This window comes from Sus scrofa, chromosome 13 (genome assembly GCF_000003025.6).
Source record: "Sus scrofa isolate TJ Tabasco breed Duroc chromosome 13, Sscrofa11.1, whole genome shotgun sequence".
NCBI classification, from domain to species: domain Eukaryota; kingdom Metazoa; phylum Chordata; class Mammalia; order Artiodactyla; family Suidae; genus Sus; species Sus scrofa.
The window spans coordinates 159,116,848-159,143,653 of record NC_010455.5 but is presented as its reverse complement, the minus strand read 5'-3'; the positions used below and the strand labels follow the sequence as shown (position 1 = coordinate 159,143,653).

The 26,806-nt window shown below is 37.8% G+C and overlaps 2 protein-coding genes across 11 annotated transcripts in view; one reads left to right on the top strand and one right to left on the bottom strand.

Moving 5' to 3' along the window:
- The window catches only part of CMSS1 (cms1 ribosomal small subunit homolog (yeast)), a 393,374-nt gene that overhangs the window by 48,500 nt on the left and 318,068 nt on the right, over positions 1–26,806 (top strand). The gene's annotated exons all lie outside the window — the stretch shown is intronic.
- FILIP1L (filamin A interacting protein 1 like) overlaps positions 1–26,806 on the bottom strand; it is a 298,130-nt gene that overhangs the window by 43,838 nt on the left and 227,486 nt on the right. The window contains exons 1-2 of one of the 6 annotated variants that reach the window (XM_005670252.3): positions 8,927–9,011; positions 4,014–4,096 (exon numbers count right to left, since the gene is read on the bottom strand). The exons of 4 other annotated variants lie outside the window; for them this stretch is intronic. The gene's annotated coding sequence lies outside the window, so the exon portion shown is untranslated. Of the gene's footprint in view, positions 1–4,013; positions 4,097–8,926; positions 9,012–26,806 lie in introns of those variants that run through there. One more of the 6 variants, XM_021071313.1, reaches the window with a different exon arrangement.

Below are 26,806 nucleotides of genomic sequence, written 5' to 3'. Positions count from 1 at the left end.
CTTGTGTAGTAAGGGGCAGTTCTATCAAGTTGTTACAATAGTTTATAACAGGCCTGCTAGAGGTGAGAGCAATGACATAATGCTTTACTTTTCTTGGCCCTTGGGTCTGTCTGCAGCTGGTTTTGTCCATGAGCAAATGTTTCACCCATTTCGTTGTTTGTCTCTATGAGATTCTGTTTATGGCAGGACTGAAGAAAAGACTGTAGTATACTTTGCGTATGTGCTATATGAATACCCATCCATTTTTGCTCTGACCATACCTTACTTTTGAATATTTGAATTTTAGGAGAGGACGAAGTATTTCAGGTTTGCAGTAATTGGAAAAAGTATTGTTGAAAAAAAGCACTGACTTCACTATCCCTAAATTTTAATCACTTTTAAAGTTCCCTCATCCACAACTGGAAACAAAAAAGCAAAACTTCAAACAACAGAAAAGCCACTTTCAGAAAAGCCATGTATTTATTTGATGGACAGGGAATGTTGAACCAAAAATCTGTTATTGACTTAACTCTGTGACCCTGCATCATCTCCCTGTTACCTCAGCTGCAACGTGGGGAAAGCAGTACAATTTTGTGTTTAAGGTTTACAAAGCCTTTAATGATCCTCAAATCTTGGTTACACAGAGTAAAAAAATAAAAAGCACCACCAACATTTAAAGTCCTTTCCCTCCCTTCTTTCTTATATAGCACTGTGTACAAATTCACATGTCAAAAGTGTATATTCATTCCATTCAATCAGAAGAGATTTTTATGACTTGTCAAGTCTCAGTAGTGAATAACTATAATGAGAACCTTACTTAATTGGAATTTCACGGGATTGTTTTTTTTGGGGGGAGTTCTTTATGTGTTGTAGTTCAAGGTTATAAGTCTGCTGTAAAAGTATGGAAGTAAATCTTTTTTAATGTCTGACACTAAAGTTTTCAATTTATGCTAAATTGAAAGTACAACTAAACTGAAAAAATGAGTACCTAGGAAGAAGTATTTAGTAGTTTCTGAAAGGGTATCTTTATTGTCTATGGCTAGGATCTAATATAAGCTATTTAGCCCATGTTGTAAGATTTGTCTTACTTACTTGTTTCATATGTGCGCCTCTCTGGCATAGTAGGATTTTCAAGGTAAAACAGGGAAATTCCAGGCTAGCTTTTAAGCCTTTTGCTCCCCTTGGTAACTTGTTTAGGAAAGCTTATGTGGGTTTCTCATAATGGAGATTCTATGAGAATCTAACAGGGAAATCAAGGGAAAGGATAACCTCACTCTTCAGAGTAGCTGAGGTTAAGCACTAGAGATACGGATTTTCTCCAGTAAGCTTAATTCTTTACTTCACTTTATGGCTGGGTTCAAAGAGCATGAGTTCTTTGGGACTGCATCCTACAAAGCTTCTCCTCTTTGGCCCTGAGGTAACACCTTGTGCCTCAGTCTGTCAGAACCCTATATCATTAGATGATGATGAAGCACCATTCTTATGGGCAGACTGGCATAATATCTAGAAGAGTAACAAGTACCATTACTGAGTGTCTGCTGAGGGCCTGGCATTGTGCTAACTGCTTTGTCATTACTTTTAATCTTCCTTTAAGGACTGAAATCACTCTGGAAGTCCAGATTGTTCTGAAAGCCAAACAGTGGATTTAAAAATCAGACTTTGGGTGTTCTGATGCTGAATCAAGGCTTTCTCTTTTTACCCCAGATTCCCTTTTCACAGTAGACTTCTAAGGTATAAATCTGCCATCCTTATTTGGAATGCTACATTTACTTTTCAGTTCAGATCGTTTCCTGAATATTCGCTAATATGTCTTACCCTGGCTGGTTCCCCCTTCTTTCTTTCTTTTCTTTCCTTTTTTTTTTTTAAGGCTGCACCCACGGCATATGGAGTTTCCCAGGCTACGGGTCAAATTGGAGCTACAGCCGCATCTGCGACCTCCACCACAGCTCAAGGCAACACCAGATCCTTAACCCACTGAGTGAGGCCAGGGATCAAACCTGCAACCTCATGGTTCCTAGTTGGATTTGTTTTCCGCTGAGCCGCAATGGGAACTCCGGTTCCCTCTTTCTGAGTCCCCACAGCCCTTACAGTTTTGCGACACAAATACTTTGTATTATTTTATACCACTTTTTAGTTTGTTTTATTAGTTCTGCTCTTGGACTAACTGTAAGCTCCTTAAAGAATTTAATACCTCTCTATCTTCCACATGGGTCTGAACTAGGTACATACTTGACAATCAGATGATTGAGAGGTGAGAAGACCCATTTCTTAGGGGACCATAATCCTCTCTTAGACTGAATGATACCTAAAGTTCTCAGAATTTACCCTTATTATTAGCAGAAGAAGGAGAAGTAGAGTTTTTTTTTTTCCTTTTGTTCATGTCACTTTTGAGGAGGGAGAACCATTCAGTGAAGTGAATTCACTTAGAGACAAATTTAAATAAAGTCCAGATGGGGGAAAACTAGCCAGAGAATCTTAACTCTGCCCGTGATTCTTTGCATCTTTGCTCAGCCCAGCAGAATTTTAGGGGAGAACCCCAATCACTTAATAGAGCTGTTCTCATCTTTATCTGAAAGATCTCAGCCTGCCCCATATAGTAGCTGTATGAATGCCTGAAGGGTAATGTGGAACCTCAAACATAATGTATTTCTTTTAATATAAAGTGTCTTTATCTTGATAATAAATTAATTGATTTTTTAAAAAAATAGATAATCTTCACATTAGCAGCAGAGGATTATTTTTCTCAAAACTCCAGAGTGATTCACCTCCTCCGCCATTCCCAATTAATTGACTTAACAAGCCAAGGCTAAGGGATTTCCACAGAATCTCACTGCAGGCCCTTTGTCTTCAGCAAGAAAGAACTTTCTCATGCTCTCCCCAAGCTCTTAGGTCCGGCAGCTCCTTCCTTTTCTTCAAATGTAACAGCAGCAGTCACTAAGACTTGTCAGCCCAAATATGATGAATGTTTTACATTCCTCTTATGACTTCTGCTCAGAGATTTGTTTTTGTTTTGATTCACTTAAAAAAGAATTTTGAAAAGAGAAGAAAAAAAACTTAATTCACCTTTAAACTTTTGTTCCAAGACTAGTGGGCCATGAGATATGATAAATCTAGCACATGTGCTTCTATCAGAGCCACCCATCTTGAAGGGCTGACCTCATCTTTGAGACTGCTCTTGGTAGGATCTTTTGGAGCTCTCACAGGTTCAAGGGCTAGTTATGTGAATTTTACCCCTGGTTTAGAGTAGACTTTTCCTCTCACATTCTTCCCATTTTCTTTAGCTGATTTGTCTCTGTAATGATATGATCAGTTGCTCGTATTTTTAGATAGTATTTGGCTCTATGGAGTTCCCTCACACTATTCTGTCCTCAGGGGTTATGGTGCTATTTTGTCCTCACCCAGTATTGAGAGATAGTTATAGTGGATGACATTGTTTCCTTTTTTTAGGTTTATGCAAGCCAGTGCTATAAGAGGCTTTACCCAGTGAATGGATGGCAGAGCCAAGAAGAGCAGAACTTGATTTAAGAACTGAGATAACACTATTTGTCCATACCAATTAGTGTCACTAGTAAACAAACTTGGAGATTGACTACATTCTGTTGTATTAAAAAAAAAAAAAAAGTCCTTCATTGTTTACGTTACTTTCCATGTACAGCTGACCTGTATTGTCTACATTGCTTTATCAGTTCACTAAAAAAGAGCTGGACAGGACAATGATTGAAACCATTCTATGAGAGCTGCTGATGATCTTAGTCCTTGTTTATGAAGATGGTAGGTGTAGCTATGTTAAGTGACATGGTGTAATGTTCAGAGAACATAGTTGCTAGGCTTGTTGTCCTACCTATACTTAACACACTGATGAGTAGACACTCATTAAATGTTTGGTGCTGATAAGGAGTTACAAGCTCTAGGCTGGCAGGTTGACACTGGCATTAATTACCTAACTTTGAAACTATAGCAAAATTCATCCTTTTCTGTAAAACCTGGCAGATGCACTGGACTACCCACAAAAACTTTGGAATAAAAGTGTATACCTGGGAAAGGGCAGTCTGCTGACTTCTAGTTACGGCAAGGACAAACGGTTTGGGTCCTATGACTGCAACTTCCAGGTCTTCAGCTAAGGCACAGAGATTAGGGAAAAACAGAGGAATACCCTTCATTAAGGACAAAAGCACTACACTCTGCTCTTTCATATTTTGCTTTGCATCCATTCCATGCCCCGGAGCAATTCACCTGGTACTCTTTCACCACCTTTATTCTCGTTATTTTGAGGAGGAAGTTAGATTGAAGTAGGTGGAGGTGGGCAGACAAAGAAGCATCTGACTTAAAGTCTGCCTACACAACATATACTGTACACTAGGAGCATATTTCACTGCCTTATCTTCATCTGAGCCTAATTTGTTTTCTGGTTTTTGTGTTTGTAAGTCAATTATATGTGGTTACTTCAAATAGCAGCAGAGATTTGTTTTGGGCTCTTAAACAAAATCTAGGCCCTTCCTAGCCTATTCTTACCAGAAATACTCTTTTCTTACCAAATGAGAAGCTTCTAGGTTGTAATTTTTGTATTTATCCAGCTCCCTTCTTGGTCTGGTAACATTCCTACTAACTATAGCTAGGTACTTTTCCAGGTGCTAGGGATAAGTCTGGGAGCAAAACTGACCCTCAAGGAGTTTACAGTCCGGGAGACAGATAATAAATAAGCTGTTAATGTGTATTTTAATGTCATGTAGTAATGCATGGTGTGAAGGTAAATAAAGCAGGTAAGCAGAAGCTTACAGCCCACAGTGACTTTCTGTGATGTTTGGGGGAGGCAGATATTTTAAAGGCATTGAGGCACTTTGAGTTTTGAAAGGGATCTTGCTAGCTGGGGAGGTCTAGGGAATGCAGAACGCTTAGTTGGAAGATACTGAGAAGAGGTCACTTGTGAAGTTAATGGCTCAGATCTAAATGGCTTTGACTAGAGAGCATATACTCTTTCCAGGGCACCACTCAACCTTTTAGGCAGAGAGTGAGCTTTGCCACCCAGAGGACCTTTAAGTACATTTTTTTTTTTCTTTATCCTCCCTTTATCATCTCCCTTCTATTGTTGTAGCCTAGTTGAACTGTATTGACTTTCACCTCCCTCCTTTCCCTTGGCTTCTTACTGCTTGTATTTATTAACACGAACTTTGAACCTTTCTACTTCCTTTTTTTTAACAGGGGTTTTATATACAAATTAACACCTGCTGCCCCAAGGCTTCTTTTGGAATCTCTCTTCTCATCTTTGCCTACCAGTAGGAGAAACCAGAGAGGATACCCCAAGAACACAGGGAACCCTGGCTCCGTCCCTGAGTAGTTCTGTGTTTCTGAGACAGGTCACACTGTAGACATCAGTTTCTTCTGTAAAGTGAGGCATTTGGATCAGATGGACTCTAAGGCTTCTTCCAGTTCTGTGGACATTCCCTGCCAGGTGTGTGTGTACACTCTCTGAGGCCTGCGGCATCCTACTCTCCATAAAGAGCTTATCAAGGCACTTCTCAAACTCACATCTGTGGGATTGAGTGTCTACTATTCTGGCATAGTATATACTCTCTTACTGATAACAACTGTCCTTTAGGCTAGAATCAGTAGGTACCATTAAAGAGAAACAATGTGTTTACACTCCTACCTGTCCCAGTGTTAAACTTACCTACCTACTCCTCCACATACCTCCTTACACCCTGACCACATATACACAAAACATATTTCCTAAGCTTGTCCTTAAAAAATAATAATTGTATCTTTAAGAATTGATCTCATTTCGGAACCAGTAGGGCATAAGAATGTGAGGATGGTCAGACTGGAGAAAGAACACTGCTACTGTGATATTCTCTGTTCTTGAGCTCAGAATGAAAACTGCTGTTATCCTATCTAATTATATTAGAATCTCATGGAACAAGCATGAAAATGGGGTGCTTCTCTCATAGCTGAAAAAGAACCAAGGGACTTTTCTTGGAGAGCCTTCCCACTTTTACTTGCCTAGCTTTCCTGGTCAGAGGTAATGTTAGTGCAGAAGGCAGCCAGGGAGAAAGAATCTCAACTCTGTTTTTAAGAAAAAGGGATGTAGGAGGGCTTATAACAGTGTTGGTGACGATCTGCTAGGAATTAGTGCACCTAACACTCGAAGTAGAAGCTGACTTTTCTAAAAGTCTTTGCAGCATACATTAAACATAAATGATTGGGTTGGTGGCCCTTAAACACTATAGTGATGGCAGAGGCAGCCATAGAAACATTTCTTTGGAAGTTTGTGATGCTGGCTGCATATGCAGTGCCTCTTCATCTTTAAATCCTTATTTAAATACAATTTACAGAAACTAAACAATTAGTTTGTATTAAGACCAAATTCATAGTCAAGTACAAATTAAGTAAACTCTAAAAATCACTTAAAACTAATGATGTGCCCAAGAGGGTAAGGTATGTTAAGACTTTTCAAAGATAATGACTCGCTCTGTGGACAACAGATTTAAGTTCCTGAAGCAGGTTGAGACCAATATTGCTTTACACCCCCTGATTATTACTTCACAATATCCCATCTTTTATAAACAGTTCTCTTCCTGCCCCATTTCCTTTTTCCCTTTAATAGGAGGCAGTATTTTTTTTTTTTCTCTATTCACCTTGTTAAAAGCATTTGCTTTGCCCTGAAGCACTAGATATAGACAGAACTTGACCTAAGAGGAATTAATGGAATTTTATTCTTCCTGTCCCCCACTTTCACTTTACCTCAAAATCCATTTGTTAGCAAAGGCTCTTTTTTTGGGAGAGGAAGAAGTAACAGAGAACCCAAAAACAAAATTCATAGCCTTTTCAGAAATCAAATTAATAGGAATTGTAAGTGGACTTGAACATTGAGAAGGTCTAAGCTTGATTTATATTTTCATATTAACTGTTACTATAAACATCATAGCATTGGGAAAATATCACAAAAATACTAGTGCTTAACAGTTAAGCTTAATCACCATAGAAAGGTAAATGAATTTATTAAGTATAAAATTAGTATGTGCTTTATTTAGAGATTTAAGAATCTACATTTATTCAATCCAAGACTTTTTTTTCCATCACATAAATTTTCCCAAGGATTAAGAAATGTTCACTCAAGAGAGCCCACCATGAGATAATGTATCCACAATAAATCTTTTTTAACTTTCAATTTTAAAGGGATTTTAAATGAACAATTGTTCTTTAAAGTTAATAAATGGGGAAAAGTGTGGAATGTTGAAGTGTGTCATTTAAAACTTTTAAAAAAATTGATGCTTGCCTGTTTAAAAAAAAATAAAACGCAGAATCTGGGATACACAGCTGTTACAGCTTTGATAGAGGTTATGATTTTCAACAGTTAAGCTATAGTTTACGGTACAGATGGTACTTTGGGTATAGCTGAAACAATAATTGATGGTTTCTGTTTCCTTTCTCCCCTGTTAGATTCAAAAGAATGGAATACCTTTTTCCCAAGGCAGGAATTTTTCAGTTTCCAATTACAGCCTATATCAAATAAACAACTTTTCTATTGCATATTCCATATTTCTCCACAGTAACTTGGGTGTTCCCACCTCTCTCGTCTCATTATGGTAGGCTTCCCTAGATTTGAAATAATAGTTTTGAGGAAATCCTACTTCTCAGTACTAACCTGCAGTTTATAGAGCCTATCTTCAGACCAAGTAACATAAAAATTTTCTTTTAGGATTCTAAAACCAAAGCCTTGCATTACTTCAAACAAAATTAGTAAACAACACTCCTCTGAAGCAAAAATGGCAGGCCCTAATGTCATATACTTTAAAAGACTCAACCACAGAAATTACTGGAAATACAGATACCCAAATTTTGAGCGAACAAAAAAATCTGTGTTTCACATGGTAAATAAAATATAGAGACTGTTTACAAAGGGAAATAATTATTTCATACATTTCTTAAGTTTTGTTTTACAACATAATGTTCAGACCAAATAAAGTTTGAGTGATAAATCATTTTTTCATCTCCTGGTCCCAGTGTTTTAAATTTGACACAGCATATTTTATTTTTAATTCATCTGCTGATTTTTATTCTGAAAAATAAAGTAAAATATGTAGATTTTCGGCATTTGCCAATTGTTCAATTATCCCACTATAAAGGGTTCATTTATAGCGATAGTCTGTTCAGTGTTTAGATTAACTAATTACTACTAAAAATGCCACTAGCAAAATTCTTATATAGGCTTTATCTTTTAAATTAGTATTTCTACATATAAACTATAGTCCAGAATATTACTGTAGAGAAACTGGGTTTATCTTTACTTTTCAGTGCAGTTTGTTATTTACCCATTGACTAAGTTGAAGTAAAAAGAACTCAGAACTGTGATAATTACTTTCTTGTACTAATTGACTTTTGCTTTTAAGACAGAATAACGTTTGTAGGATTTTTTTTTTTTTTTGAAGCTTAAAAAGTGCTTTACTTTTTAAGTTCGATTCATCTTAATTACAAGATGTATTCCTAACAGGGGTTTTCTAGTCTTTTTTATGAAGATTTACAAAAGAGGGAGTACACTGGGTGGGAAACAAATCCACTACTTTGTGGTAGTGTTTCACACTCTGCTCTTGCAAAACTTTAAAGGAGTCTGAATCCTAGGAGAGATAAGATCAGGAGATTGTTGCATTTTAATATGCCCCCCCAACCCGTTCCCCAAAGATTTCTCAATACAGGCGGGATACAAAGTGTAGCTCACTTGGTTACATTCACCCTTCTATATTAAAAATTAAATCCCAAACGTTTTCTCCGTTGGAGAAAACTTTTTAAGTTCTGTGTGAGTTGGAAAGGGTTTCGAACCTAGAGTTCATTGGACGCGCTTTTCGAAACCTGTCTGCAGTTCATGATGCATAACTTTAAAAGCCACCTACAGACTGCCTGGCTCTCAGACAGCAATCCCCTTGCTGGAGCAGAGGGGCTCTCCCGGGCTTACCTGAGTCGCCTGCGCCGGGGCCGGGCGGGGGCCGCAGTCGCTCGTCTCAGTGAGCGGGCTGTGCGCGCTCCGGGAGTCGCCCGAACAATGCGAGCGGGGCGCCGAGCGCGCCCAGCCTATGGGCGTTACGTCACTGCGCTGCCTTATAAGGCACTCCGCGTGTGCGGCGCGGGCGGCGGGGGCGCTGGTGACAGCCAGACCCGCGGCGGCGGCGCTGCAGCGCGCTCCGGCTCCGCCGATGTTGTGACCGTGTGAACAGACCGTCGGTCCCGGCTCCCTGTGGAGGGGAATGGGCGGCGGACGCTGGCGCCCTCCTACTGGGCTAATCGAGTCTTCGAGGGTCATGGTCGATCTGCTTGTAATTCTTCCCCCTCTGGGGTTCTAGAGCTTATGTTATTGCGTGGGACTCTTAAATACACATCCTGTTACTCTTAATTAAGCTTTTGTAAATACATTTTTGTTATTTTGCTTTTTGTTTGTTTTTTGGTTGCGGGGAAGGCGGGGTGGTGGGGGGAGAGAAAGAAAACCAGAAGTCAGCTTAACCCCCACCCCTTCCCTCTCTCTCTCTCTCTCCATCTTCGGGAGTGATTTAGACTTCAAACCTCTTTCCTCTTTGTAAAGAGTAGGGGTCCTCAGAGGATAGTATTTTATTTCCTGATGATGTAACTACCAAACAATTCTTCAAGTAATGATGGGAAGGCCAGATGAAATCTTTTTTTTTTTTTTCAGTGTTTTTCCTGAAAGAACCTCCTCCTTCCTCATTTCTGCATGCCTATGTTTTAACGAAAGTAGTTAAAACTAATTAGTTTATTTGGCAGGGAAAATATTAAAGAAGTTAAATGCTTTGTGCTGTACTTTCAAGACAAAGTTTAAAAATAGAACTTTAGAACTATTTTAATCCATTTGTTTTCTTCTACCACCACACAAAATAAAATAAAGACATGAGAAGAAAAAAGAAACTGACCAAATATGACTGAATTAAGCCTGTTACCCTTTACTCTGGGGCAGATTTACGTGTGTAAATCCTTTTTATGGTCAATGAGAATCAGCCTCCTAATTGCTTTGCACATCAATACAAGAATCTCTAAAGTCCTAGCCAAACTCTGAATCTGCTAAATAAATTAGAGACATGGCTGCCTCATTTGGGAGCTTCAAATAAACTGAGTAGTTTAAATAACTTGAGTCTATTTAATTTTTAAAATTACATTAAAATAGGATTGCTTCCTATTATGATGTACATATGTCTATAGAATTATTGTTTCCATATGTTTTGTCAAACAGAAATAATGAAAATAGTCAGCATGCTTCTTTAGTGTGGAGTGGAGAAAAGCTTGTTACAGAGAATTTACAGTTAGTGAAAATGGTGTGGAGGAAAGATGCAGGGCACAAAAATAAATATGTGTCATCTGTAATAGAATGTGGGCTCAATTTGACAGTTCTAGATCACTCTACCTGTGTACTAAGAAGTCTATTAAACTAACACCTGCTCTTCATATATATTGTTTCAAGAGAAGTGATTGACCATATCCTTCAGCCGAACTCAAAGTTTAATATTTGAAGTTTTGTATTAACATTTTAGATGTTGGTTTGTTAATTTTAAGTGTTACTCTTTATACTTGTGAGGTGTTTCAGTCTTTTTAGTCTTCTGTGCTTAGCTTGTACGTACTAAACATCCTTTGAGATTTTTATGCTAGATTTGATTTATTTCACATGAGGTAAAATGGCTGTCATGAAAGTTGCATAAAGCCTAAATACCTGAATCTCAGCTCCAAACTAGTAACATAAAGTACCTCTACCCAAAACTAGCATTTTATAAGTTGTTCTGCCTCCTTTACCCTCTGATGGATACAGAAGCTTCCTAACATTTGATGCTACATTTTTATATCTTTCTTAAATTTTTGTACTCATGCTTTGCATTGATGTTCATGTTTCTGACCTCCCAATTTCCATATAAAATATGTTAGTATTATTTCCACCTTTTCTTTAGCTGAAATAACTGAAGACTAGAGAAGTTAAATGGGTAAAAGACTTCTCTTGAAACAAGAGAAAAGATTAGGACCCTACTCCTGTGTTCCTTGCCTGTGCTATGTTACTCCCTGAAGCACTGGTACTGACCCAGCTATAACTCAGTGTTCCAGCTGAGGTTGTGGTATGTGACCACTGTCGTTAGGAACCAAGAATAACTCTCATTTGTTGAGTTTTTAGTTCATACCAGTCACTATGCTTAGTGCTCTACATGCACTCCATCATTTAATCTGTCCAACACATTTTGAGGTAGTATTAGCCATACTTTTCAGATGAGGAGATCCATTTGGAAGGGTAAAATTGCTTGACCAAGTTCACACTGCTAGTAAAGAAAGCAGAGATTTGAACCAGTGTTATATACAGCCTTAGTCTTGAGGATTTGCTCAGAATCTCTCAGAGGTGTTGTTAAGACGTGTTGATTTAACTGAGAAGTTTCTATCTTTATTTTCCAGACTAGATGTAGAACTGGGAAAAAACTAAGACTCGGCCTCTTTGGAGGCCACATACCAGAGCCACCCTGATTGTGCACTAAATAACCCTTGGGAGTGTTGTTTTACATTGGAGACATTGTGAATTAACATACTTACTAAGATAGTTCTCTTGAGGATGTTGGCAACATGTTCTATTAAAGTTAGAGTATTATAACAGTTTTCCAGCATATAAAAATCAAGGGTCTTGAAGAAGGGGTCTTTATCAAACTGATACAAGGATACCCTGTGTCTTTTATTGCGCACTCTAGCCAGCCATTGGCATTGTGCAGCATTGGCCACATGAGTCAATGAGTCGACAGACATTTATCTCTTTCCCTCTTCTTACAACATCCTCTTTGTGATGTAATTTTTGTTCTCTTAGCCCTGACATATATTTATTGTGAGAAGAATAGAGTTAATGACCATTGCGCCTCAGTCCTGGCTGAGGAAATTTTACTTTTCCACTGAAAATTTTACTGTCCAATTGCTATGTGACTCCTCCAAATTTATCATCAGGAATTTCCTACAAATGATTATACCTACAAATTAAAGTCCTTTCTACAGTTAGTAATCTGAATTTATTATCTAAAAATTAGATCTAAAAAGTTAGCTTTGGCATTTGGAAATGGTACAAAGGAATTTTTCTACCAAGCTAATTGTTTTCCAGTGTGAAAGGAGGATTTGTAGGTGACAAGCTTGGAAACTAGGATGTACCAATTTGATTGAACTATATGATGTCAGTTTTGTTAGTCAAAAACAGTTGAATGTCAGCAATTTCCCATGGTTCATGCTAATAGCCCGGAGGTTATTGCAGTGACCACAGCAACAGGTGTTATTAATAATGTCCACAATGTCATCATTATTTAACTGTTTTAAAATACTATTAACATATTACTAAGCATGTCAGAGCCAGTTTCTCTTTGTGAAGTGACTGCTCTTATTTTCTTTCTTGTCCTGTCTCCCCATCTTTGTTTCTTCTTGTGACAGTGAAATCTTTTAGTTATCTAAATAAGCACCAGAGAAGCATTATTCATAATTAGCTGAACTTTTCCTTCAGCTGCCCACAATTTGCACTACTAGTTCTTTCCTCAAGTTAAGAGCGATATGCACCGCTCTCTGGAAGCTCTGCTTCAAACTTTAGGATGATAAAGCTAACTTTGAATGACACACTTGCCCCTTTGCCTCTGTAAAAGAGTATATGTGGAAACACTGTAACATGCAACAAAACCCCAACAATTGTTATTGTGGGCATGGCCCTGTTATGAAAAGCTGAACGGAGTCAGTCAGGACAGATCCAGGGTAATGTAAAAAGTGGCAGAATGCTGTGGTCCTGCACTGTATTAGGCTACAGTTGGATTAACCAGAGTGTGAGCCTTTAAAGGTGCTAAGGTATTCCACCTGACAGAACATTCTAACGCCTCATGGGCAGCCTTCTTGCAAAATGGCTTTGCCTCTGAACTTGGGTAAACCTGCCATGGAGGTAGTGCTGGTCTCTTTTTTGCTGCCACAGAATGTAGGAGGAAAGCTGAAAGGACTGAGCAACTGTGGAACATGGAGCCAAAAGGAAAGTCTGTGGGTGAAAGCAGCTTCTCTCTGTGCCAGGGATGATCAGTTTTCTGACCAGCCTCTTTCATTCACTCTTTTTTTCTGTTCTTCAGGTGGTATCTGCCTAGCTCTGTACACATAAATGCGCACACAAAATATACCTCATCACCACCCAGCATAGCACTTACACTGTGTACTGAGGGCTTTATACGAGCAGTTAATGAGCTGCAGTGAACTTGAATTTATATATAGACCATCTCACTCTTTTCTGTAGCCCAGATCTCCTGGCCAGGCCTCCATAGCCCTCGAAGTTTCCAGAGGCTCTTCAACTAGTCCTATTCTTACTTCAGCTGACTTTGCTTTTAGAAAAGGACCAATACCCTTTGAAAATTAGCTCAGGCAAATTACAGCAACAGTGGCAGTGGTGATATTAGGGGACGGGAAACCCTTTATTAACATTAAAGTGAATGCTATTTTTGTGGTTTTAAAAATTAATTTAAAAGTAGTTCACGGAGTTCCTGTCCTCGCGCAGTGGTTAACGAACCCAACTAGGAACCATGAGGTTTCGGGTTCAATCCCTGGCCTCGCTCAGTGGGTTAAGGATCCAGCGTTTCCGTGAGCTTGGTGTAGGTCACAGATGCGGCTCGGATCCCATGTTGCTGTGGCTCTGGCGTAGGCCAGCGCTACAGCTCCGATTAGACCCCTAGCCTAGGAACCTCCATGTGCCGCGGGTGCAGCCCTAGAAAAGACAAAAAAAATTTTTAAAGTTTTTTTAAATTAAAAAAATAAAAATAGTTCAGTGCCCATGTCATAATTTGGAAAATGCAGAAAAATAAAAAAGACATTTAACAAGCCCATGTATTGTATTTTCTTTTAATTTTTTACCAAGCATTTGTAAAGCATAATTGTCTTCCTACTGTGGGCTATATGTGTGTATTATGTCTTACTTTTTACCTTTATAATATGTATTTTAATTATGTTCCTGGCTTTCCTGTAGACACTGGGTCATTTAAAAGTGTATATTTGCATATTTTCCCTAGAAATGGTAGTCACAAAGCTAAACACTGCCTGCCGTCCCACTGAATTGCCATGGTTTTTGATCTTCAATGAGTGAAACATGGACGTCTGTATTTAATGGAGACTCTTCTGTTGATCAGAAACCTCCTGTTCTTGGTTTGCATAGGATACTAAAGGGACCTTGTCAACTAGTTTGTACTCCATGTCTTTTTTAAGTAATGCCTTTTTTTTTTTCCTTTTTACGGCCGCACCTGTGGCATATGGAAGTTCCCGGGTCAGGAATCGAATTGGAGCTGCTGGGCTTACACCACAGTCATGGCAACACCAGATCTAAGCCACAGCTTGTGGCAATGCCAGATCCTTAACCCGCTGAGCAAGGCCAAGGATTGAACCCATATTTTCATTGAAACGACATGGGTCCTTAACCCACTAAGCCACAGTAGGAACGCTAAGTAATGAATTTTTAAAGAAACGACTCTGACAGATTTTTCTGTATAGTTGTGAAGCTTGATTTCAGGCCACATATTTGTGGAGGAAGACCTAAGGATTCAAAGTACAACTGAACAGGTTTTTTACATGGAACTCATTGGAGCAATTTAGGTTGTCTTTGGAATAGTTGGCCAACTAAGGGTCAAACAAATGGGTGAGTTGAATTTATGTTTCACTTATCATTGGAAACTCAAATATAATAATGCATTAATTACTATAAACTTTTAATCACATAAACTCATTGAAATGTCTAGAAGGCCTAAGGAAGTAAAGCATTTAAGAAATAAAGAAAAGTAAGAGTAAAATGGTTCATTCTGACTTTTGTGGAAGACATTTTATAATATTCCCTCCTGTCCCCAGTTCTACTTTGCCCATTATTTACAGTTGGTTATTGCTTAATGTGAATATGACTTTTAGTTGTGAAATTTTATCTATCAGGCAACTTCTTCCAAACCCCAGAAGGACAAAATAAAACTATCTCACAAAACAATCAGTAGTGGTATTATAGAATAAATGCTTCACTTCCCTACATTATGGCTAAAGATGTCCTCACTGGGGAAAATGATGAACAAATTAAGACATAAAAAAATGTGCTTAGATGGAGTTCCCTGATGGCTCAGTGGGTTAAGGATCCAGCCTTGTTACTGATGTGGCATGGGTTCGATCTCTAGTCTGGGAGCTTCCACCTGCCAAGAGGAAAAAAAAAAAAAGAAATGTGCTTTGAGTTTTATTAAAAAGGATGATCGTTTCATAAAATCACATTTTACAGTGTAAAAGCCCTTAGAAAACATCTACTCTATTACCACTCTTTGTTCTCCCTTTTTAAATAGATGAAATAATTGCAGCTCAGAAAGTTTTTAAAGGAGTTGCCTCAGGTCAGAGAGTAAATTGGTGATCCAGCCACTGTGTTGTATGGTTCTATATGTCTCTGCTGGGAAACATGAAAAATCAAAAATGCCTGTATTTCACAATGTAATTAGAATTTTCAAAAAGAATGTGTTTGAAATCCTAATTAATATTAGTGTAATGTACCTAGGTTTATAGTAACTACAGAAGTAAGTTGGGATATTAATGAGCTAGCTATCCACTTTATGATTAAAAATGCTTTTTGTTTTGGTTTGGTTTTAAATTAAATATCTGTATATTCCTGGTATTAAACTCAAGCCACCAAGATAGGTCATGGGTTGACAGCTCTGGTCAAAAATTTAATGGAGAGATCTGAACTTTTAATATTAATTCTGTGTTATGATTTAACACCATTGTCTTGCATACTTACCAATTGGTTATTCTGTACATGAGAAATCCTATTATAATTTATGCTACTAGGTATCCAATCCACATCATAAAATACAGGTTTGGAAGGGAGATCAAAAGTCTTGTGTTTATCCTTAGATTGAAATCTCTCTTAAGTGAGAATTTCAGCTTTCTTTCCACGAGTTGGTGTGTGCACAGTTCAGTTGTCATTAGTTAGTGCTGAACAGCTCCAAGGATTTGTTAACTTCCTCAACAAGTCCATTCCATTCTGAACTAAAATCTGGCTACCTCTAACTTTGAGTGACTGTTCTGATCTTTCCATGGAGCCATATTGAACAAATACATTGCTTTGATGTGACAACTTTTGAAATATTTGAAGACAGCTTGTCCTAAATCTTCTGCTATTCCTATTTGATATAATTGGAGTTCTTTCACTTCCTGTGTCTAATAATTTGTGTGTGTGTGTGTAGACATAAATTTTCATAGCATTTTAGGCAACCACATCAGACTACTGTGTCATTGATTGAGTTTACTGATCAGCTTCCTAATAAACACACCTAAATATTTTCATCATGCACTGCTCTTGTGATAATCTGGTCAATCACTTCTATCCTGTGTTGATTTTGTTTATGTTATATTTTTAATAACAACCATAATATATAACACATTTACTGTTTAATGGATACCATGAACTGTATGCCATATCAACTTTGATCCACATAATGACCCGACAGATAACTTAGAAATAGAGAGGTGAAGTAACCAGTACAAGATCACAGAGCAAGTGAAGAGTGGCACCAGGGTTTGAATTGCACTCTAACTTCAGCAACTCTGGTAGAAATCATACTCAGTGTCTTGTAGTAGGATTTGGTTTTAGGAATAAACAGAACTAACATGGAATTATAGAACTTTGTATCTCTTTTATCTGATGCCTAGTTCATTACACTTGCACTATGGATGGATGGTAGAGAGAGAATGGATCTTGGAGATCATCTGGCAGCTTCCCTCATCTTACAGTTTGTATAACTGTTACTGAAGCTATGTGGTAGCCTGTTTGGAGCTCAGGCCAGTGTATGGTGCCTTTTCTACTATGGAACTCTAAAGTGTTTCTGCTTTATACAATATCTTCTCTCTCTTTTCTCCTCCCTCCTTTCCTTCTTCTCTTTTTTCCTTCCTGTCTTCTCTCTTTCTCTCTATTTGTGACCATTAAAACAACAGTAACAGTAATAGAAATCACATTGAAAGAAATCCTACCATACCATGTTTTAAACTGTTTTCATTTATTGTCAAATTCTGAATCTATAAGTTCTTTATCTTTTCAGATTACAACATAGATTTAAGAATCTTATCGAATATATTCTCAGAATCTAACTTAAGTTTCATAGTTCAAAGATTTAAGGAGTGAGAAGGGAAGTAGATGGTATTGCTGTCATTTATTGAAAGCCCAATGTGTGGCGATTACTTTGCCCAGCCTTCTACCTTCATGTCTCAAAACTCCTTCTCCCTTTATGAGATTGTGTATGAGGACTAGCACAATATCTTCCACAAAGTGGGCATTCCACAAACCCACAGAATGAAGAAATGACTGGAAAGAAGCACTTTGGATCCAGCAGGAAAAGGAGATGATCATGTACACACAACTCATACTCATTGACTGTTAGCTTTTAATTCATTTTATGTACCATTTATTTCTTATCCATGAAGGCAAATGTGTGTGCAGGATGCCATGGGACATATTTGCAGTGATAGATTTTGACCTTGTGCTTTTAATAAAGCATAATGCTGATTAAGTCTTGATCCAGAAACCATTCTTTCTTCCATTTAATCAGGTTCCTTTAATTTCCTGATCACAAATATTACTTTCTAGGGAAACTTCCCAATGGGAGTGTATTTAATCATGGGAAAAGTCTATGATGAAAGTGCTCTGACAGCTTGAGGATTTGAGGAGTAAAAACTGCAGAGGCAGATTTTCTTCATAACATTTGCCTCTTGGCAAAACAGAACTTGAAGAATAGAGCTGATTTCTTTTTAAACATGATCAGTTACAATGAAAACTGACCCAGTTGAGTTTTGAAACATAAAATCAACTTTCAGTTACCATGCACAACTCCTGTCCTAGTGATGCCAGAATGTCCATGTGCCAGCCTAGTTTATTCACACTGGGAGTCTAGTCACTGGTGTTGACTTTCAGTGACCTCAAATTTGGACTCTGAGATTTATCTCCAAATGCTGATATATTCTGATAAGATTGACAAAAGAGTAAGTTTATAATAAGATTGCTTATTTGTCTCATTACTAGTCTTTGCCACTTAGAATGTGTTATAAATTAATTTTTAAATAAATCTTTTGAATAGCTCAATTATATTTCATTATCTTACCTTTCATTATAAAAATTAAAAGTTCTTTGTTATACAGGTATTTAAAATTTAGTAGGAATTCATAAACTTACATTGGCATTTCTTCATTTCCTTTTCCTAGTATGTTAGTAAACTCAAATTATGAAAGTGGTTTAGATCTCGCTTCACCTCTGAGAGGTGCTGACTGACTTTTGGTTAAAATCAGACTCACTCCATCCATCCATCTGTCCATCCTCTATCTAAGATTATCATTTGCTGAAACGTTATGGGAGAGATGTCTAACTCTTCCTTCCCTTCTCTCTGCTCAAAACGACACACACACATACACACACCCCATAAGTACACATTTAGGCTTTTATATATACTCACTAAGGAAATGAAGAACAATAAAATTCAACTTTTTAGATCGGGAGTGGAAATCTGCTTCCCAAGGGCTAAATGTGTTGTCTTTTCATCTAGTCATGGTGACCTTCAGCAACTAATAGCACTTTTTGTGCATGAGGATTAGCTTCAGTCATTTATGCCAATATGTTAGTAGCAGGATGGGTAGGAGGAGCATTGGCAGCTGATGCATGGCTTTCACTTGTACAACACTGAAAAGTTTTTATGCTTCTGAGAGGATAAAAGGCCTGTATTCTCCAATCAGGTGGTACCAGTGAGAAAATATGATTAAAAATCTTGAAAAAAATTAACCTTTGTTCGTAATATTTGCTCACTGGCATAGAATTGAGTAGGTGAAAAAGGTGTTACATTTTCCCTTCTAAATTAAAAGAGGTGGGGAGTTCCCTTCATAACTCAGCGGTTAACAAACCCATGAGGATCTGAGTTCAACCCCTGGCCTTGCTCAGTTGGCTAAGAATGCAGTGTTGCCTTGAGCTATGGTGTAGGTTGCAGACATGGCTCAGATCCTGTGTTGCTGTGGCTGTGGTATAGGCCAGCAGCTACAGCTGCAATTCCACCCCTAGCCTGTGAACCTCCATATGCTGCATGTGCGGCCCTAAAATAGCAAAAATAAATAAATAATTTTAAAAATAAATTAAAAGAGATGGGATATTTAAAGGGAATACTGTGTGTGTGCATGTTGTGTATGTGTGTATGTGTGTGTGATAATGATAATGATTTATAGGTATACAAGAGTTAAGCCTTGTCTGCAACTACTATATTCTTTTAAGAGGCACTCAGCATCTATTTGTTGAATACCTTCTGTGTGTATTTATCACTGTGCTGAGTTCATGGCAAGGAGAACAGAGAGTATAAAGCATGATCCTCCCCAGATTTTGAGGGGTAAATTAGAGAAAAACAAAAACAGACAAATAAACTCAGTATTAAATTGGGATGCTGAGTTTGATGAAGTATGAATTTTTACAGAAGTTATCATTTAGACGTAGAAATAATCTGGGAGGTGTTCATAACAAAAGATGAAGTTCATCTGGGCCTTGAAGTATGAGTAATTCCAGGAAGGAGGGCAGAGCAAAGGGACTCTGGATTGACTGCAGTCACTGACTAGCCCTTCTTAAGCAGTATTGGGTCTCTGCAGACAGTTGTGCAAGTGGTGGACCTTGCAGCCCTGGAAGAGAGGGTGGTCACATAGGGTGAAGTCAGACTATAAATAGGTCTTAAAATTCAAGCAACAAGTTTTGGATTTTAATTTAATGTTGTAGACAGTAGGGTGCCATTTGCAGCTTTTGAGCAGTTGAGTAATATACTGAAAACAGTTTTAGGTGAATCATGGCATCTTTAGAAAGTTCCTTTTCAATTGCATATTTACCTGAAGTAGAATCGAGAGTATATATTCATATATAAATGCTTCTTTTGGGTGTAGTCTTTGGATAAATGAGAGTATAGAGCAGTCTATTATTAAAATTTTTTAAAGATCTTTTCTGAGAATCAAAATAAAATAGATGTATAATGTTTTATATAAGTAGGAGAATTTCTTTTAGTCCTATTAAATATTAGAATGGCTGCTCAAAGAATGGTTCTCTTGAGCCATTTATTTGGTAAATAATTGTGATTTATCAAAGCTTCTCCCTAGAGAAAAAGTTGATAACTGGGTACAGATCTCCCAAGGCTGCTTATATCATATACTCACTTGCACGCACATGCACACACAAACGCAAATTCTGAATATGAATGAAGGACTGACTGAATGAATGAATTGGTTTGCTTGGTTGTTAGTTTGTTTTGATGATGTCCTTTGCTGAGGTACCTCTTTGATCCATTACTAAAAATGGAGGGAAGCTCTTTATATTTTAGGTACATCTTCTTAACTACTTACCTATAAGCAACTTTGTTTACTGGTTGGAAGGTAAAGTTGAGAAGAAAACTTCTCAGAATATTTTTTTTGTTGAGGCAGACACTGTATCTTCACTTTTTCATTTTCCAGGGAAAGAAATTCTATGATTGTCTTTATTGAGTGATAATTTTGATATTTTCATAGATTTCATTACAAAAACTAGCTCTGCTAAGAACTTTAGTTTGTGTCTTTTCTCTCCATGATTTTATTGGTCTTTCATCTTTCTCTTTGGCTCATGAGATATTTAAAGTTGTGCTTTTTAATTCTTAAACATGTATTTTGGAGTGGGGGGGATCTTTTTGTCACTAATTACGTTGCAGTCATAAAACAGTCAGTTGTTGTCTGCCTTTTGAAGTTTAATATTTGCTCTATGGTCCCACTTTGTGTTAGCTTTTGTACAAATTCCCTATCTGCTTAAAGAGTATATTCTGTCAGAATTAAGAACAGCATTCTCTATATACAAATAAAGCTTGCTTATTGTTAAAATCTTTTATAACCTTGCTGAGTTTTTCCTGATTGATTTTTTTAAGAGCTGTGTTAGACCCTTCCACCGTGGTGGTGAATTCCTCTGTCCTTGTATTTCTGTCAATTCCTGTTTTACATATTTGAGACCATATTTTTAAGGGCATGTAAGTTCAAACTGTTCCTAGGAAATGGACTCTCTTCACATTATATAATGACTATAGATGCTTTCCACCTTATAGTCCCTTTTGTTTCATATTAACATAATGGCATAACCTTTCTATTGGTTAGTGGTTGCCTGATGATATCTTTTAAAGAAGCTTTTACTTTCAGTTTTGTTATATTCTTGTGTTTCAGTGAGTCACTGATAAATACCATATAGTTGGGTATTATTATTGCTAGAATTGTTTTATTCTAGTCTGCCAATCTTTGCGTTTTAACATGAGCATTTATTATTTATTTATTTATTTATTTTATTTTGTCTTTTCTAGGGCCACACCCGCGGCATTTGGAGGTTCCCGGGCTGGGGGTCTAATCGGAGCTGTTGCTGCCAGCCTACGCCAGAGCCATAGCAGTGCAGGATCTGAGCTGCATCTGTGACCTATACCACAGCTCACAGCAACACCGGATCCTTAACCCACTGAGTGAGGCCAGGGATCGAACCGCAACCTCATGGTCTCTAGTTGGATTCACTAACCAGTGAGCCATGACAGGAACTCCCTAACATGAGCATTTAATCTATATTCCAGGGATCACTGATATATTTGGATTTACTTTTGTCATCTTATTTGATGGTTTTATTTTTACCACGTTTTTGTTACTGTTTTATCTCATTTCTTGGCTGCTTTTGGATTTCATTTTTATTCACTTTCTCCTTCTCTACCTTGGAAATTACACACTATCCCTATTCTATTAGGAATTAATTAGCCTGTAAATCCTACCTGAATTAAATTATCTAAGTCTAAAGCTTATCACTATTTAAATCCTCCAAAAACTTTTAAGGACTTCAGAATGCTTAAGTATACCCTCTCAATTTTTTTTTTTTCTTTTTTTTTAGAACTGCACCCATGGGTATGGAAGTTCCCAGGCTACGGGTCAAATCATAGCTGCAGCTGCCAGCCTACACGGCAGCTCATGGCAATGCCACACCTTTAACCCACTGAGCAAGGCCCAGGGATCGAACCCTCATCCTCACGGATACTAGTCGGGGTTTGTTGCCACTGTGTCATGATGGGAACTCCCTACCCTCCCAACTTTTATTGTTGAGATATATTTTAGCTCATGTTTTTAACTCCACAAGATATTGTGATCATCTAGTAATGTTCTTTTAATCAGTGTTTGTTTAGATGAACCAATATATTTACCACTTTCTTTGTTCATCATTCCTTCGTTTATTCTGGACTTCCATCTGGGATCACTCTCCTTTAATCTAAATACCTACTTCTGAAGTTCCTTTAGTGGAAGTCTACTTTTTGCACATTTTCTCTTTTTATTTATTTGAACATATCTTTATTTTCACCCTTGTTCTTAGGAAGATTTTTACAGCGTCAAGACTTTTAGGTTGACACCGTTTCTGTCAGGACATTGAAAATGTTATTCCACTGACTTCTGGTTTCCCATGTTACTTGCTGAAAAGTCAGTCATCAGACTAATTGTCATTCCTTTTTTCTCTATCTGCTTTTATGATTTTCCCTTTGTCTTTGATAGTATGCTGTTTCATTATGATATACTTAAGTATCAATTTCTTTATTTTATCCTTGCTGGGTTTCAGTGAGATTCCTGTATGTTTGAATAAATGTCTTTCCTTGGCTCTAGAAAATTCTCAGCCAATGTTAACCCGTCAGATATGGCTTCTGAATAGTATTTTGTCTCCTTACCTTTTAAAACTTAGACACATTATACCTTCTTATTTCATATCCCTTAACTATTCTTTCATGTGTTGTGTTTCGTTAGTGCTTCAGGCTGCATTTTATTATTTCTTCAGGTTTTTCTTTCAGTTCGCTAATTCTCACAGCTTGGATTTTTATAATCTGTTACTCTTTTAACTAGAAATTTCAATCCCTTTTTGATTTTAAAAAAAAATTTTTTGTCTTTTGTCTTTTAGGGCCGCACCCGCGGCACATGGAGGTTCCCAGGCTAGGGGTCGAATCGGAGCTGTAGCCACTGGCCTACACCAGAACCACAGCAACGCTGGATCCGAGCCATGTCTGTGACCTACACCACAGCTCACGGCAAGACCAGATTCTTAACCCACTCAGTAAGCCCAGGGATCGAACCGGCAACCTCAGGGTTCCTAGTTGGATTTTTTAACCACTGAGCCACGATGGGAACTCCTCAATCCCCTTTTTAATCTTTATTATATTAACTATGTTTCACATGCTGTCTGATAATTTAAATATCTCAAGTTTTTATATAACAGTGATTCTGATTCTGATTTCTCTGACTTTCAATCATAGTGCATTATTTTCTAGTGTGTTTGGGGACTTTTTAAAATATGAACTCATACATCTTGGAGTTCCCGTCGTGGCGCAATGGTTAACAAATCCAACTAGGAACCATGAGGTTGCAGGTTCGATCCCTGCCCTTGCTCAGTGGGTTAACGATCCGGCGTTGCCATGAGCTGCGGTGTAGGTCGCAGTCGCGGCTCAGATCCCGCGTTGCTGTGGCTCTGGCGTAGGGCGGCGGCCACAGCTCCGATTGGACCCCTAGCCTGGGAAGCTCCATGTGCCGCGGGAGCAGCCCAAGAAATGGCAAAAAGACAAAAAAAAAAAAAATGAACTCATACATCTTAGAAGTGTGGGGATTTTTTGAAATTCTTCAACCTGGGTTGAAGGTGGCTTCCTCTAGAGAGGATTTACATTTGTTTTTGCCATGTGCATGTGGGTATTTTCAGCTCTGAATCTCTAGGCCCAGGGGTTTTTGGGTTTCGTTTTTTGGACCACCCAAGTAGTATGAGTTTGGGCTGCAAATTCTCTTGTTTGGTAGCTTGTTATTATAAATTCTCAGTGGAGTTTATTTCCTCCCTTTTTCTCAATGTCATAGTTCAAGGAAAGCAGTTTTTTCTTTATAGTTCCTGGAGACTGAGTTTGTTTCTAAGTCACCTTTACACTGATGGTTTCGCTTTCTACAGTCCTTGCTTTATGTAGATTTACCTGGGAGAACCCTGGGTTTTGTCTTCTTTTGTGTCTTATGACGTCATAAAAATTAAATTCGTAGGGTTGAAAAAATGCTCTCAAAGCAAAAGCCAGCTTGGGTTCTTTGTGTACTTTGCTATATTTCTGATTTAGAAAAAGTTCATATTTACATGCTTATTTACAAGGTTAATTTTTTCCTATCTCCTCAGATTTTCCTTGCTCTTAATTCACTATCATTCTTTTACCCTTAAAAAATGGAAACTAGTTTTGGAATAGAAAAAAGTAATAACAAAATTGAAGAGGTCTAATGGATAGAAATGAGGGTTCTTTTGGCAGTGTTCTCTGATTTTGCTAAAGCCTAAACTTTCTAGTTGGGAAAAACAAGTCACCTGCCTAAGTCACCTTTTTATTGGGATGTTATATTTTATTGCCTGGTCATTGCTTTTTTTCATTTGATTTGGTGATTACATTTGTTTTAAATATAGAAACCTACTTCTGTTTGCATATCATTAGTTGGATTAATGTGAGTGCATGCATGTGTGCAAGTGTTTGTTACAGTAGCTGCTTGTGTTTGTGTGTGTGCATATGCATGTTTTCCTTAGTACTGCATTGCATTTGTTTTATCCTCAGCCAGGAATTAAGGGAATGCTACTGAAGATGATTTTCAAGAGGTAATGACTTGAAGTCCTTAACAATTGGGTGAATAGGTTTACAGCCCTCATCCTAAGTCGAGTCTTCATGTTGCATGGCTTTGGTCAGCCTTCTTGCCCTTCATACAGCAAAGCCTATGGGGTGTTCCCAAGAAGGGCCGAATGGGTGGGGTATGCAGTGGTGACTGTGGACTAGGAATAGCAATGCCTTGTTTAGATGAATGCAGAATGCTTGGCGTCTGTTCTCTCAAGGTGTTCCTATGAGGAAATCTGGGAACTCTTAGGACACATCCTTCTGCTTTCAAGTATCTCTAACTCCAGTAACAATATTTTTAGAATCTAGATATTTTTGAATAGTAGGCTCCAAATATTATCCATTTTGTAGAATCTCCACAACTCATTGTGCTCAATAGATGATTGATTTATAGTTAAATCAATTTGTGTAAAATACAAATAGAGTTACATGCTAATTGAGATCAATTTCTGTTTACCAGTATCCCTCATCGAATATATACTACCAACCCCAAAAACATCTTGAAGGTAAAAAAAATCTGATTTCCTTTTCCTGAATCCACACATGCTTCGATCAGTTTCTTTACAGTTTTCTTCTTATTGAATCTGGGTGACTAGACATTCAGCATTCATTTATTAAGTACCTACTATGTTAAGTGAGACAAATCTGAGGGGAAGAAAGCCGTTTAACATAGAACCAGCATGTAATAGGCTCAAGTAAACTTAGTTCCTTTCCTCTGTGCTATTATATCCAAATTTTCTGTGTGGTAGAAAATAAGACAAATCCTTTTCTTCAGGGAGTTTACAGCCAGAGAGGTATTAATATGGAAGAGGAAGTCTGCTGGTTAAAAACTAAGTTAATTACACAAGATGAATAAATGAAGTGCCCTTTCCCTGCAGAGAAAAAAGTTATGCATCTAGAAAGGTATGACAGAAGGTGGCACTTACGAGTTCAGGTAAAGTTCCACCCTATTTGCTCCTCTGTTGTGGGCACATAAAATTACAGTCACAAAGGAAAAACTGGTCTGATGCCAGGTCTGGCCTCAGGGGGCTGGAGGGCACATTCACTATCCATATTACAATTGTGTGCTCATGTGCTGGTCTCTTCTTTGGCATAAATAACCATTTCTTGGTTGGTTGTTTGGGGTTTTTTTTAATGCTTTTAAAGTCTGTGTTGCTTATGGCTTGTTTTGCTCATGGAAGGAACATGGGATAATGCTGAATTTATGTAGATTGTAGAGCTATGTGGATTCTTTTAGCAAGAAGGAAAGTGAATAGTTTAGTCTTCAAAATGTAGGAATTTCCCCATCTTGCCAAAAGATTGCTTGAAAGGTTCATTTGTAAGGTATTTCGCCATAGAAACAATGTTATTAAATGGAGAGTTGGTTCCCAGAGTAGCACAAAGAGACTTACTAAACCTGTAATGAAGCTGAAAACCTGTATTTGGGTATATATGATAGTATAGTGATATTATAGCACAATAATATTTACATATCACAAGATTTATACCTAATTATTATAGCATGTAGTAGAGAACAATATTCTTGCAAATATATAGAATTTAAACTGTATTTTAGGACAGCTAGTTTTTTGTGGACTAGCTGGGAGCCTGTGTTTTACACAAAACATGATATTTATTAGTAAATGTGTTCCAGTTTCCCACTTTGGATTCCAGGTGAATGCCTCCCCTGACATATCTTTGGCAGCCCCTGTAACTAGCCTGAGGAAAATTAAGTAGCTCTGGAAATATCTTGCCCTCCAGGTGTCATCCTTTTGAGCAGAATGTAGGCTTTTTTGTTTGTTTGTTTGTTTTGTTTTTCACCATACCCATGGCATGGCATATGGAAGTTCCTTGGGCAGGGACTGAATTCAAGACACAGTTGCAACCTATGCCACAGCTGTGGCAATGCCAGATCTTTTAACCTATTACACCAGGCCAGAGATCAAACCTGCACTTCCACAGTGACCCAAGCCACTGCAGTTGGATTCTTAACCCATTGCGCCACAGCAGGAACTCCTAGGCTGGCTTTTTATATAGGGGAAACATTCATGAGTCAGTTCATAATCCAAAGAATGCCTGTGTGTATTTTATGTGGCTAAGAAGTTTAAGCTTAATGTGTTTTATTCTTAGCTCTCCCAGGTTCAAGCACGATAGCATGTTCTTTTAAGCAA